The sequence below is a fragment of the Lemur catta genome, chromosome 15 (genome assembly GCF_020740605.2).
Source record: "Lemur catta isolate mLemCat1 chromosome 15, mLemCat1.pri, whole genome shotgun sequence".
Taxonomy (NCBI): Eukaryota; Metazoa; Chordata; class Mammalia; order Primates; family Lemuridae; genus Lemur; species Lemur catta.
Window position 1 is genome coordinate 15,898,097 of NC_059142.1, and position 14,936 is coordinate 15,913,032.

The 14,936-nt window shown below is 41.5% G+C and overlaps 2 non-coding genes and 1 pseudogene across 2 annotated transcripts; 2 read left to right on the plus strand and 1 right to left on the minus strand.

The window, feature by feature from the left end:
• Positions 1 to 780: 780 nt before the first annotated feature.
• LOC123621316 lies at positions 781 to 887 on the plus strand. Its single transcript, XR_006729053.1, has one exon. It is a non-coding gene; the product is annotated as a U6 spliceosomal RNA (small nuclear RNA).
• Positions 888 to 4,413: 3,526 nt separating this feature from the next.
• On the minus strand, positions 4,414 to 4,542 carry LOC123621399. Its single transcript, XR_006729127.1, has one exon. It is a non-coding gene; the product is annotated as a small nucleolar RNA SNORA31 (small nucleolar RNA).
• Positions 4,543 to 7,986: 3,444 nt separating this feature from the next.
• On the plus strand, positions 7,987 to 14,449 carry LOC123621144 (annotated as a pseudogene).
• Positions 14,450 to 14,936: the final 487 nt, after the last annotated feature.

The window sequence follows — 14,936 nt, forward strand, 5'->3', positions numbered from 1 at the left end:
GTTCTTTGCTTCTAGAAACCTGGGGCTTAAGAAGGAAATTTAGTACAGTTATAGAAAAATAAAGTTCATGCAACTGTGAAATTTAAATCTCCTTTGATGATAGCAAAAAATCGGAAAACTGGAGTATCTAACAAGAGGGGGACTGCTACACTATTATGCAAGTATGTAGTATATGTGCTGCCAAAGCCAGCACAGTATTATGCAAGTATTTAATGTTTACAAATACTACACAATAATATAAAAATATTGCTTGTATTATTACAACAGTATTTAAAAGACAAACCTCAGCTGGGCATGAAGGCTCATGCCTGTAATCCTAGCACTTTGCAAGGTCGAGGCAGGAGGATTGCTTGAGTCCAGGAGTTCAAGACCAACCTGGGCTACCTAGTGAGACTCTGTCTCTACAAAAAATTTTTTAAAATACCCAGGCGTGGTGGCACAGGCCTGTAGTCCCAGCTACTCAGGAGGCTGAGGCAGGAGGATCACTTATGCCCAGGAGAAGGAGATTGCAGTGAGCTATGATGACATCACTGCACTCTAACCCAGGCAACAGAGCGAGACCCTGTCTCAAAAGACAAAACAAAACAAAACCTCAAAACATATAGTTCAAATAAAATTTGGGAAGTAAATAGACCAAAATGTTAAGTGGTTGCCTTTAAGAAGCTGTGGGTAATTTGTTTCTTCTTTCTACTTTTTTCTAATTTTCATCTATGAGCATATATTTCTTTACACAGACTGAGTATCCCTTATCCAAAATGCTTGGGATCAGAAGTGTTTCAGGTGCTCGCTACAGGAGCACATATACTAAAATTGGAACGATACAGAGAAGATTACCATGGCCCCTGCGTAAGGATGACACGCAAATTCGTGAAGCGTTCCATATTTTTATGTCCACTGTCTGGGGGATGGACACACTTGAAGCTCTGACTTGGGTGAGGGGAGAAGGGCAATATATGCAACCTAAACATTTGTACCCCTATAATATGCTGAAATTAAAAAAAAAAGTGTTTCAGCTTTCGGATTTTTTCTGATTTTGGAATATTTGCATTGTACTTACAGGTTGAACATCCCAAATCTAAAATTCCAAAATCTGAACTGCTCCAATGAACATTTCCTTTGAGCACCATTATTGGTACTCAAAAAGTTTTAGATTTTGAAACATTTCAGATTTTATATTTTTGGATTTGGGATGCTCGACCTGTAATGAAATTTATGCACATAATATATATGTATTACATATTTAATATACACATATTTAATTATATGTGTGGGTATTATTTTCAGCATGGTTTGATCCACGGCCTAGAGCTTTGAAGAGCTTAGAGAAATGGAAGAGAGTAAAAGAGATTTTCCAGGCCCTGCTTACCTCTGTCCTGCTGAGTTAGTCATCACTTGTCTCTTTCTTCTTGCCTACTAGGTAAATGTTGGGTGACGTCATGGAAAGAATGAGCCAAGAAATGATAGACTGTGATGAATGAGAGCCTTTGTCCATAGAAGAAACAGGAAACCCAGGTACTAGTTTAAGTTTTAAGTCAGCGGTTCTCAAAGTGTGATCCTCAGATCAGCATTCTCAGCATTGCTTCTTAGAAATGCAACTTCTTTGGCTCCACCCCAGACCTACTGAATCAGCAGCTCTGGGGCTGGGGCCTGGCAATGTATATTCTAACAAGCCTTCCAGGGGATTCTGCTAATGTTTGATGACCACATTCTTTTATTTTTTTTAGTTTTATTTTTAAAGTTTTTTTCAATAAACTGTTTATTTTGAACAGTTAGAAAAATTGCAAAGATAGTACAGAGAGTGCCATATGCTCTGCGCTCAGTGCCTCCTATTAACATCTTACAAGAATATGGTACATTTGGAGAAGCACTTTTCAAATTAATAACTGCTGAAAAGCTGGCTTTAGATTAGTCACTGTGGTAGGTATCAGTCTGGAGACTGGAAGGAACTAAGAGAGATACTTATTGTCACCTTCACCACTGTGATGTAGTGGTAATATATTACATTATTGATATAGTATAATCATTTCTATTTCATTTTGTGTGTTTTTTTTTTAAAAAGACAGGGTCTCGATCTTGCTCAGGCTGGTCTCAAGCTCCTGACCTCAACTGATCCTCCCACTTTGGCCTCCCAGAGTGCCAGGATTACAGGCATGAGCCACTGCACCCAGCCCATTTCTATTTCATTTTGATTATTTATTTTATTTGATCCTCAATACACACCTGTGAAATAGGCAAGGAAGTTATCCACATGTTACAAATAAAAAAACTGAGAACCAGAAAGTTTAAATGGTTTGCCCAAGTTTACACAACTAATAATAGCTGATATTTTTTGAACTTTTCCAGTGGGCCAAGTCTTATTGATAATCTATCAATAATATATTAACAGTTTATGTGTATTATCTCATTTAAACCTCAAACTATTCTTATAAGTATCATTATTATATCTTCATTTTATAGACAGGCCATCTGAAGCACAGAAAGACTAAGAAACCTGCCCTTGGACACATAGCTTGAAATAAAGGATCCACAACTCAAACCTGAGAAGTTTGACTCCAGGGCCTTCATGAATAACCATTCATTTGTGCAGTAAGTATGGCGGCTTTGTAATGTAGCAACTCGGCCAGGTGGAACTACATTTCCCAGAATTCCTTTCGTGTGTATTTCCAGTTAGCATCGGCCACAGATTCTCCCGCGAGATTTGGAGGATGGCAGTGAAGCAGCAGCTATACTAGCTGACATATGTTGTTGGTCATTTGCTCTCTCACCTCACTAGCATGAGGCAGCAGCCATACCTGTAACTGCTTCACCTTCCCCTGAATCTTCCTTCAGCTTCTCTGACTCCTGGGCACAGAGAATTGGGTGTTTTGTCTCTGTGCAAAGAGACCTGGCTTCTCCAGGGCAGCCACATCACCAACATTAGAACAAGAACTGACCCGGGCTTCACTCTGTCCTCATCACTCCAGCTCACGCTTGAAAGTTCCAGCTTATTCTTACTCTCCTCCACTTTACCAACTGCTTGCTCTGTGGACTTCAAGCTCCAGCATCTGATGTGAAGACAACAGCCTTCTAGAAACTGCTTACCCAGCAGTCTTCACTTTGCATGGCAATGCAAGCCCATAAATATGACTGTGCAAGCTGAAACCATGCAAAGCAATCTTAATAATTAATGAGAAAATATATGATTGTTCTGTGACCTTTGAATATTTTGGTCAAAACATTAAAAACTCTCATGCTGTCATTTGTAAATATATAGGAAAATTGGGGAAAAAAAGTAAAGCTAATATTTATTTAGTATTTTTTTTATTCACAATAATGGTTATTTAAGCTTTTTGGCTTTTTATTGATCAACCATGCCAGGGGTTTAGCAATTAGTCTCTTCAAAATACCAACTGCAGTGGTTTTCAGATATATCCATAGATTCCTTGACTATTCCTTCTTTCAAAAAATGGAGCCTAATTTCCCTTGCCTTGAGTGTTGGCTGGACTTAGTGGCTTGCTTCTAATTAATAACATATAGTGGAAGTAATGGCATGTGACTTCTGAGAATAAGTCATAATTTATCTTTGCTTTCTCCTTTGTATTACTCACTCTGGAGGATACTGTGGTCTACCATGTTGTCTGGATACACAAGCAGCCCTATGAAAAAGTCTATGTGGCAAGGAACTGAGGCCTTCTACCAATAGCCATGTGAATGAGATATCATGGAAGTGGATTCTTCAGTCCCAGTCAAGCCTGGATATCTAGATATCTTGATATCTTGACTGCAACCTCATGAGAAACCATGAGCCAGACCACCCAACTAAGCTCCTCCCAAATTCCCACCCACAAAAGATGTGTGAGATAGTAAATGTTTATTGTTTTTTAAGCTCCTATGTTTTGGGGTAATTTGTTATGCAGCCAAAGATAACAATCAGTAATTACTATTATTAATAACCTAATTATTATTAATACAATTAGGCTAAATACTCCAATTACAAGAAGAAGATTCTCAAACTGGATTTAAAAAAAAGCATATGCTTCTTACATGTGCTTCTTATAATAGGCACATTTTAATTATAAGGATGCAGAAAGGATGGACGTAAAAGAATGCCAAAAGGTATGCTATGCACTCAACAACAAAAAACCAAATAACTCAATTAAAAAATGGACAAAAGACTTGAAATGAGATTTCTCCAAAGAATATATACAAATGGACAGCAGGTACATGAAAAGACATTCAATGTCACTAATCATTAGGAAAATGTGAATCAAAACCACAGTGAGATAACTATGTCATACCCATTAGGATGGCCCCTATCAAAAAAAAAAACCCAAAATAACAAGTGGTGGAAAAATTGGAACCCTTGTGCACTGTTCGTGGGAATGTAAAATGGTGGAAAATAGTATGGCAGTTCCTCAAATATTTTTTTTTTTTCCCTGTATTCCTCAATTCAATCTTGGCTGCCACGATCAGGCAGACAGAAAGAACGAGGAAATTTTTCTTGCATCTTTAGTGGAAACCTTAGCAGCAGACAGTACTGCTCCAGGTCTGTCAGTGATGCATTCAAATATTTATAAACCATATTACAAAGAACTTTATTTCAATAATTTCTACATTTTGTTAAAATGGGAAAATTTTGAGAAAAAGAAAACTTACCGCTGGGCGCGGTGGCTCACGCCTGTAATCCTAGCACTCTGGGAGGCCGAGGCGGGTGGATTGCTCGAGGTCAGGAGTTCGAGACCAGCCTGAGCAAGAGTGAGACCCCCAACTCTACTAAAAATAGAAAGAAATTATCTGGCCAACTAAAAATATATATAGAAAAAATTAGCCGGGCATGGTGGCGCATGCCTGTAGTCCCAGCCACTCAGAAGGCTGAGGCAGGAGGATCACTTCAGCCCAGGAGTTTGAGGTTGCTGTGAGCTAGGCTGACGCCATGGCACTCACTCTATCCCAGGCAACAGAGCGAGACTCTGTCTCAAAAAAAAAAGAAAACTTACCAAAATTTGCACAAGAAGAAATGGTGAAAGAGATGAATGTCACAAGAAAGAAATATTAATGAAATTAAAATCATACTTAGAAGCATTCCTACAGAGTAACTCTAGGCCCAGATGGCTTTATCATTGAATTCTACCAAATTTTATTTATTTATGTATTTATTTATTTATTTATTTTGAGGCAGGGTCTCACTCTATTGCCTAGACTAGAGTGAAGGGGCGTCATCATAGCTCACTGCAACCTCTAACTCCTGCACTCAAGCGATCCTCCTGCCTCAGCCTCTCAAGTAGCTGGGACTACAGGCATGTGCCACCACGAAGCTGAGATAATTTTTCTATTTTTGTAGAGATGGGGTCTTGCTATGTTGCTCAGGCTGGTCTCAAACTCTGGTCCTCAAGCGATCAGTCTCTCCTTGGCTTTCCACCTGATTACAGGTGTGAGCCACAGTGCCTGGCCCCAAAATATTTAAGGTAGAAATAATGCTGATTTTACACTAACTTCATGTGCAGGCCTCAGTTTCCTCATTTGTATAAGGCAGATATTGGACCAGCTAGGCTCAAAGGTCTCATCCAGTGTTAGCCCTTGATTATCTCTCTTGGTTGCCTTCTGGCAGGCTCCAGTCCAAGGGAAAAGCTGAGGACATTTGGCTTGGATTAGAAAAGATCCCAGAATTCTGTGGTTTGTTCCTCGCTGACCACCAGTGAATGAGTGGGAGCCACTGATGGTTAATATCGCAATAAAATTTTTCCATGTTACCTTCATTGTGATTTATTTACTCCTAGTTTATATACAATCCTAACATGCTTGATAATCTCTTTTCTTAACAGCAAAATAGAAGCAGCAGATTAGAAAATTCTGATCAGTGGCTGCTAAGAAAACACATAATAACTAAGGTAACTGCAAATGGCCTGAAATGTACACAGGTTTTTTTGTGTTTTTTTTTTTCATTTTTTTATTTTTATTTTTATTTTTATTTTTTTTGAGACAGAGTCTCACTCTGTTGCCCAGGTTAGAGTGCCGTGGCATCAGCCTAGCTCACAGCTACCTCATACTCCTGGGCTGAAGTGATCCTCCTGCCTCAGCCTTCTGAGTGGCTGGGACTACAGGCATGCGCAACCATGCCCAGCTAATTTTTTCTATTTTTAGTTGTCTGGCTAATTTTTTTTTTAATTTTTAGTAGAGACAGGGTCTTGCTCTTGCTTAGGCTGGTCTCAAACTCCTGACCTCAAGCAATCCTCCCGTCTCGGCCTCCCAGAATGCTAGGATTACAGGCGTGAGCCACCACACCTGGCCCACAGAAAGTTTTTTTAATGGCAGACAAGAATTCAAAAATAACAGAAAATTGGAAAGATTTAGTTGGGTAGGATCAGATAATTATAAGTATTTTAATGTTCCTGATTGTTTCTCTGAGACTATAATTAGTGATATTCATCACTATAACTTTATAGTGAAGAAAAAGCTAAAGAATGTATGCTTGTTAACCTACACTTAGGAAAGAAGAGGTGGGCAGTTTCTAAGCAAGATGGTTAAAATAAAAAGTTTTGCTGCTTAAAGGGGTAACTCTGCAAGTTCTGGATAGTTGATGTTTTGAAATTAATATTACGCTCAAGACCCAATCCCCCCCTTAATCCTGGGGTTCTCCTTACAGGGTGCTTTTAAGCTTCCTGTGTCCCTAGGAGTAAAGAGCAGTGGTGGTGACTATAGGGACACTGAGGGAGGACCCATCTCAGTTCAGATGGCAACACCCATAGCAGATTATAGACCATGGCCAACAGAGCCCAGGTAGTGCCCCCTTATCCATTGATGGTCGGTGGGTACCAAATCACAGAATTCTGGAATCTTTTCTAATTGTGCCCAAATGTCCTCAACTTTGCCCTTGGACTGGGCCTGCCAGAAGGGAACCAAGAGAGATATCAAGGGCTGAAACTTCCTCGCCCTTCATTCAGGCGGATGATATGTCTTATGCTACTAGTCTCAGGGAGGATTTGTGGCTTCTATAGAAGGAGTAGGAATTGAGAAGAGATGAATTTCCTCTGAGCAAAGAAATTGGTCTTATGACCTGGGATCCTTGAACTGGGATGGGAAAAAAATTACATCTTTATTTTCACTAACTTGTGTCTGAAGTATAGCATTTCCTTCAATTATGAATGTGGGCAACAAACTAGTGTGGTATTAACAGTATCTGAGCCTTTGCCATCAGCAGAAATCAGACATTTTCATATCATATTATGGTTGTTACATTATGTTGAAATAGTGTTTACACTTACCACTACTTCAAAAGCATGATGTTATTAGATCCATCACTAGATCTTAATATTTCATGTGCTTTTTCAAAAATACACATATTACAATATCATGTTTGTTTTTTTAAATATTTTGATCATCAAACACCAGTATTTCCCCTGAGGCTGGTAGAAAAAAAGAAGGAAAGAACAGAGAGGGCTCTGAGACTGAGAGCAGGAGCCCTGGGTCCTCAGAGGGAGCATCTGCTGAATGCGTCTAGGGACATGAAAGCCCTGTGTCACCAATTTGGGCATGGAAACAGCTGACAGAGCCACTGCGACCTGTGGAGACCAGTGCCTGAGGGTCTGATGGGCCCCCTAAAAAAACACCCCCAATATTGTACATAACCCATGGAAATAGGAGACCCCAGAAAACCCAAGCTCTATTTCCTGCACAACTAGTTTGGGAGTTGAAGTTTGTGGCGGGTACAAAAGCCTCTCTAGTGACTAACAGCATATCTTTAGTTACAGGACTTCTGTGCATTGTAATAATAAACAGCATGGAAAAGGTCAAATACCCGTGTTCAGATTGTAAGATCTAGTTTGGACTTCCTGTGTATGCTGTAACATTAAATGAAAAAATAACCCCCCTACATTTGTATTATAGCCATGCAGTCTTACATATGATAAACAATCGAATTATTTCAAAAGACAAAAACCTCTAATTGGATTGCTCGGGGGCCTTTGATGGAATTTCTGAATAGTGGCTGTTTGAGATTCGGGCTAAAGTATGGCAGTCATCCTGCCAGAGCTGGAAAAGGCCATGTCCCTGCGAGGGGCAGTCCTGGGCTCTCCATTTCCTACCTCACAGGTCAGGGACCAAATGGGGTCCCCAGACATCTGGGCACTGAGTCCAGTCTCCGACGCCTCCAGTAAAGGCTACAATGGCAGCCTCACAGACCAACTTAGCTCTCTGTCTCATCTCTCATTTCTCCATTTCAACTCATGAGCTGAAAGAGGGACCAGGCCAAAATCTTCTCCCTCCTTTCTCTCTTGTCCACAAACTCCTTCCCTGAAGTAGAAGACCCCTTTAGAAGTGAGGAAGAGTACTGGCCCTGCCCCCTGCAACTCCAGCAGAGAATTTTCTTTCCCACCCCCATCCCCTCCTTGGGCTTCTCTTACCCTCAACCCATTCCAACCCCTGCAGGGAGAGGGGGCAGGGCTGAGGGAAAGGTAGGGCTAGTATCCAACTCTCGTTATGCCCTGTGCCCTGAACTTTCCCCTCTACAGCTGAGCCTAGTGTGGGAAGAAGTGTCCCTGGCCTCAACTTGCCAAGTTGTGCAATGGACCAGCTGACAGGTGAGGCCAGCTCTTCCCGCCCCCAGATGGTGTCAGCCTCATCAGCAGTTTCAATAGGCAGCATCTTCAAAGGGTTGAGTGTCTTGGCCTTGGATGGAGCAGGGGCAGGGCTAAGCTAGTAGCTGTAGGTCCTATGCTTCAGCAAGCAACAGGGAGGCAAGGTGATGGCGAGACAGGAGAACCAGGTTCCGGTGCAACACCTGCCACCAAAGAGCTAAGCATCCCTGGCCAGTCCAAGTCTCCTCCCCACCCTAGCCTTAGTTTTTCCATTTTTAAGACAAGTGGGTAAAACTAGATGAACATTAAGGTCCCTTTACCTCTCAATGGTGCACGTACATTATCCAAGTCCCAAAAGACAATACTCTATCTCACAGGCAAGTCAATAGGCTCAGAGGGGATTAGGGGCCTGCCCCAAGCCACATAGTCAGGCAGGGGGAGAAGGTGGATTGGAACTCACCTGCTTTGAATCCCAGTCCACTGTTCAAGGCACACCTCACCTCAAGAGCTTTGCTCCTCTGCCAAAAATTGGGTGGCCTTTGAGTTAGGAAACATGCAGAGTGAGAACATTCAAGGCCCAGAAGAGCTCTAGAGGAGCTCACAACAGCTGAGCTCACAAATAGTGAGAAAGAGACCGAAGGAGGCTCATCACCAGGGATGCAAAGAAAACCTGGAGGCCCAGGCAGATGTGAGACTGGCAGATGGAAAACAGTGGGTGCCGGGGATGCCTTGGAAACATTAGGGTAAGAAAAGGTAGACACTGGGGCCAACACAGTGGCTCATGCCTATAATCCCAGAACTTTGGGAGGCCAAGGCAGGAAGATCACTTGAGGCCAGGAATGGAGACCAGCCTGGAAAACATAGTGAGACCCTGTCTCTATAAAAATTTTTTTAAATTAGTCAGGCGTGGGGGTGCATGCCTGTATTCCTAGCTACTCAGGAGGCTGAGGTGGGAGGATCATTTGAGCCCAGGAGATGGAGGCTGCAGTGAGCTATATGATTGCACCACTGCACTCCATCCTGGGTGACAGAGCAAGACATTGTTTCTAAAAAAATTAAAATTAAATAAAAAAATGGAAAGGTAAACTCTGAGGTGGCTTGCTTGTTCAGAAAACAATGTCCCAAGCATAGTTCTGTTGTCATCAGAGAAAAATGCATTATTAGCTTGTCTGGGAAATGTAATCAGCTTGGCTGGGAAATGAGGCCATGACTTTGTGACAGGTACAGTTTATGAGAAACAGACTGGGAAGGGGTAGAACAGGAGCTTGCCCCAGTCTCTACATGGTGGAGGTGGAGGTGGATTTTATAAGCTTCCATTGGCCTTTGGGGGCCTAACATCTTGCTTCCTGGTCTTTAGTGCCTGTTGCAGAGATGGGGCATGGGGGGAAATAACCTTGCAAGGCCACAGTAGTGGCCAGGGGATTTTGTCTTTCTCTTGTTTTATTTATTTTTTAAACTTTGAAATATCTGATGTAGTCAAAAAATACATGTTATGCATCTGTAGTTTATATGCACAATAAACCAAGACTTGTGGGCCGGGCGCGGTGGCTCACACCTGTAATCCTAGCACTCTGGGAGGCTGAGGCAGGTGGATCGTTTGAGCTCAGGAGTTCAAGACCAGCCTGAGTAAGAGCGAGACCCTGTCTCTACTAAAAAAATAGAAAGAAATTATCTGGCCAACTAAAAACATGTAGAAAAAATTAGCTGGGCATGGTGGCTCATGCCTGTAGTCCCAGCTACTTGGGAGGCTGAGGCAGAAGGATTGCTTGAGCCCAGGAGTTTGAGTTTGCTGTGAGCTAGGCTTACGCCACAGGACGCTAGCCAGGGTGACAGAGTAGGACTCTACTTCAAAAAATAAATAAATAAATAAAATAAACCAAGACCTGTGAACCCAACACCCAACTTAACGACTAAAACACTACCAGTGATCTGAAGGTGACATCCTTGGCCTTACCCAGAGGTGACCACTATTTTGAATTTGTCCCACAACCTTTTGTTTTCTTTATATTTTTCCACATGTACATCTAGAAACAATAAATTGTTCAGTTTTGCTTATTTTTGAATTTAACAAGAATGTATTTACTCTATGACTTACTTTTTTTTACTCATTATATTTCTAAGATCCATTCAAGTTGATGTGTGTATAGTTCATTCATTTGTATTATGGCTAGTATTCCACTGTGTAAATATACCACAATTTATTTACCCATTCTCCTGTCCAAAGGCATTTGAATTCTTTCTAGCTTTTCACTGTTTGAACAATGCTGCTAAGAACATCCTGGATGTTTATGTTTCCTAGAAACCAGTGAGAATATCTCTGGGGTAAATACCCTGGAGTGGAATTACTGAGTCAAATTATTTTTCAGAGTGGTTGGGCCTATTTACGTTCCCCCATCAGTGTTCCTGTCTCGCCCCATCCTCACCAAGACTCAGCATTGTTCTTCCACTTTCCAGTGGCACATCTCTGCAGGTGACCCCAAGGTGGCTCTCACCTTTCCCAGCCAGAGCCAGTAGCCTTTTTAATGCCCTAGTGAACATGCTGAGATATTTCTATGACCCCTGTATTCCTAACTGAATAACATTGACACAAGGGAGGGGAGGAAATGCCAATTTAGGGAGAGACTAGACACTCTTTCTATATGGCTATCAGAATCCCTGGACTTGGAGAATGGAGGCCAGCTGGTGGATTGTTAGCTCTGCCCTGGCCCAAAGCATACTGGAACCTGGTCCCTGGGGTGATTGAAGATGCCTAATTAATTTTCCTCCCTGTCAGCCCACCAAAGCCTGTCCTGTGAATACTATTTACCTCCCTCTACACTCTAAGTCAGTGTTTCTCCAAGTGTGGTCCACAGGCCACTGACATCAGAACCAGCTGGGGTGCTTGTTAAAAATACAGATTCTCAAAACGGGTGGGCGGGGCTGAAAAAAACAAAAAAATAAAAAAATAAAATAAAAATAAAAATACAGATTCTTGGACTGCTCCCCAGACCGAATCAGACTCTCTGGGGTGCTGCTTGGGAATGTGCTGTTTAACAAGTTCCCCAGGTTCTTTGCACATGGAGCTTTGAGAGCTGCTGCTCTAAGCGCTGCCATCAAGGAGGTCAGGCCAAGGTCAAGGTCATCTCTAGGAGGTTCAGACACTCCTCCCCACCCCTCACATCTCTTCCATAAGAGGTAAGTTGAATCCCATCTTTCCTGACTCTACCCCTATTTCCACTGTCCCCTTAAATTGTAGCATCTGTGTGTACAGGATGTACATCCCACCATTCTGTAGGGTAAAGAGAAACTGAAAATAGCTGCTTGCTAGTCGAGGCCTGATAAAATACATGACAGTATGTCTTTCCAATGGAATGCTAGGCAACTATTAAAAGTGACTTTGTGCCCTTATTGTTGAATATCCACTTTCATTGAATCTTTTAAAAAATCACTTTTAAAAACATGTTAACTTTTACAGTTTCAGTATTGTTTTTTTCCCTAAGTATGTATTATCTGTTTAGTCAGAAAAACACAATGAAGTTATTTTATTTGGGAAATAAAACACAAAACACAGAAACATCCCGAAGTATTTCGGATATATATATATACACACACACACACACATCTTTTTATATTTTTATATATATATCTTTATATATTTTTTATATGTATCTTTTATATATCTTTTTATATATCTATATCTATATATACACACACACATATATATGAAGGAGTTAGTTGAGATTATTCTTCAAGCTCTGGTAACAAAAATCTGTTTAAATTATCAAAGGAAATTCTATGGGAAATTTTCCCAGATCTGAAGGACTTGAGTTTCCAAATTGAAAGAGTTCACCAAAAGCCTAGCACAACAAACAAAAAAATGATGCACATATTTGTCATAAAATTTCAGAATAACACCAAGAAGAGACGATCCTAAGAGCTTCCAAAGAGGAAAAAAGGAAAACAGGTCAGCTGGTCGCGGTAGCTCACGCCTGTAATCCTAGCACTCTGGGAGGCTGAGGCGGGAGGATCACTTGAGCTCAGGAGTTCGAGACCAGCCTGAGCAAGAGTGAGACCCCATCTCTACTGAAAAAAAAATAGAAAGAAATTAGATGGACAACTAAAAATATATAGAAAAAATTAGCTGGCCATTGTGGCACATGCCCGTAGTCCCAGCTACTTGGGAGGCTGAGGCAGAAGGATTGCTTGAGCCCAGGAGTTTGAGGTTGCTGTGAGCTAGGCTGACACCATGGCACTCTAGCCCAGGTAACAGAGTGAGACTCTGTCTCAAAAAAAAAAAAAAAAAAGAAAGAAAAAAAACAGGTCAAAGAAAAGGCATCAGGAATCAGAGTGGTATGTGGGCTCCTACCAAAAGCATTGGATATTAGATGACCATGAAGCTTTGCCTTCAAAATCATGAGGAAAATTATTTCTACACCTATCCTAAATAGCCAAGCATGTGATGGTAGAAGAAAGACATGCTGAGACATACAAGTGCTTCAATATTTCACTTCTTAAGCAATCTTAAGATACTCCCGGAGAAAATACGTTTTAGCAAAATGAGGATGTGCAATGTGAAAGAGGAGGCCAAGGACCCTGGAAGTGGAGATCCAGCCCAGGGCACAGTGAGAGCAGGCCCAGCAGGACCCAGGGGTGCCCGGGCCCCAGGCAGGCACAGCTAGTCCAGATTGAAGCAGGAGGCAGGGACTCTGGAATGGATACCTTCAGATTCAAGATGTAAATGGAACCCAAAAAGGGTTCAAACTGTGTTTGAGTTTATGGAAAAACTATTGACAGTCGTGTGACTGATCTTTTGGAGCATCTGGGAAAAAGTAGTGAAATAAGCACATGGAAAAGTAAACAAATGAGAGTCTAACTGATAATTTCAGGAAAACCAAAAAGTAGTACAAGAAAATATAATCAGAGTACTGGAAGTCAGCATAATGCCTAAAATTGATAAACTATGAAATTGTAGCATATGCATATTTCAAAATATGGAGAAAAACATGGACATAAAAGGGGTTTTCACCTCATTCCTTACAGACATCTTGCAGGAAAAAAATAGTTAAAAGAATTAAAGTTGGTTGCCTCCAGGGTGTAAGGTTTTAAGACCGGAGTCCACGGGAGGGGTGGCACAGTCGAAAGTTAAAGCCCCCTCCCGTACACAGCGCATGAGTGAAGGACTGTTGTATTTCATCATAAGCATTGTAGCACTATTTTTTTTAACTACGTGCATTTTTTAAAGTTTTTGTTTTGTTTTTAATTGACATAATAATTGTACATTTATATGGGATACAGTGTGATGTTTCGATAAATGCATACATAATGATCTAATCAGAGTAATTAGCATATCCAGCACCTCAAACACTTATTTCTTTGTGGTGAGAACATTGGAAATTCTCTCTCCTGGCTATTTTGAAATACACAGGTAGTTTGAATCGCGGTGCGACGAAGGAGTAGGTGGCAGGATCTCGCTGTGTGTCCGATTAGCCCTTTCTGCGTCTTGCTTGGGCTGCAGCTGAATCCGAAATGAGCGGCGGCCGGCGAGGCTGGGAAGGGCTCTGGAAAGGCCAAGACAAAGGCGGTTTCCCGCTCGCGGAGAGCCGGGTTGCAGTGCCCGGTGGGCCGTCATTCAGCGACACCCGGAATCTAGGACGACCAGTCATGGACGTGTGGGCGCGACTGCCGCTGTGTACAGCGCAGCCATCCCGGACTCCCTCACCGCAGAGGCAACTGGAACTGGCAGGAAATGCATCCGCAGACTTAAAGGTAAAGCGTATTACCCCTGTCACTTGCAACTTGCTATTCGTGGAGATGAAGAATTGTACTCTCTCATCATGGCTACAATTGCTGGTGGTGGTGTCTGTCATTCCGCACATCCACAAATCTCTGGGGAGAAAGGACAACAGAAGACTGCCTAAAGGATGCCTGGAGTCCTTAGTATCTCAGGACTCTAAATACTCTAACAGCTGCCCAGTGTTGGTGATGCCAGTGGACTGTCTCTCTGTAAAAAATACAATTTTGCCTTTTTGTAATTCTATTTGAGCAAGTTGGAAGTTTAATGAACTTTCCAACCAACCACATTTCTGCATTCAAGTCTTAACCATATTTAAGTGTTACTGTGGCTTCAAAGAAGCTATTGATTCTGAAACAGTGGGTTTTGATTGAGTTGACTGTTTTTAAAAAAACTGTTCAGATTTTAATTGTGATGCAGAAGTTAGAGTAACAAACATTTGGTTTTGTACAGACATTATTTCCACTCCGTTGGATGAGCTCAATAAAGGTCATATCTCAAACTAATAAAAAAAAGAAAAAGAAAACAAAAAAGAAATATACATTATTGTTAACTGTAGTCACTCTACAGTACCATAGAATACCAGAACTTATTCCTCCTATTTAACTGTAACT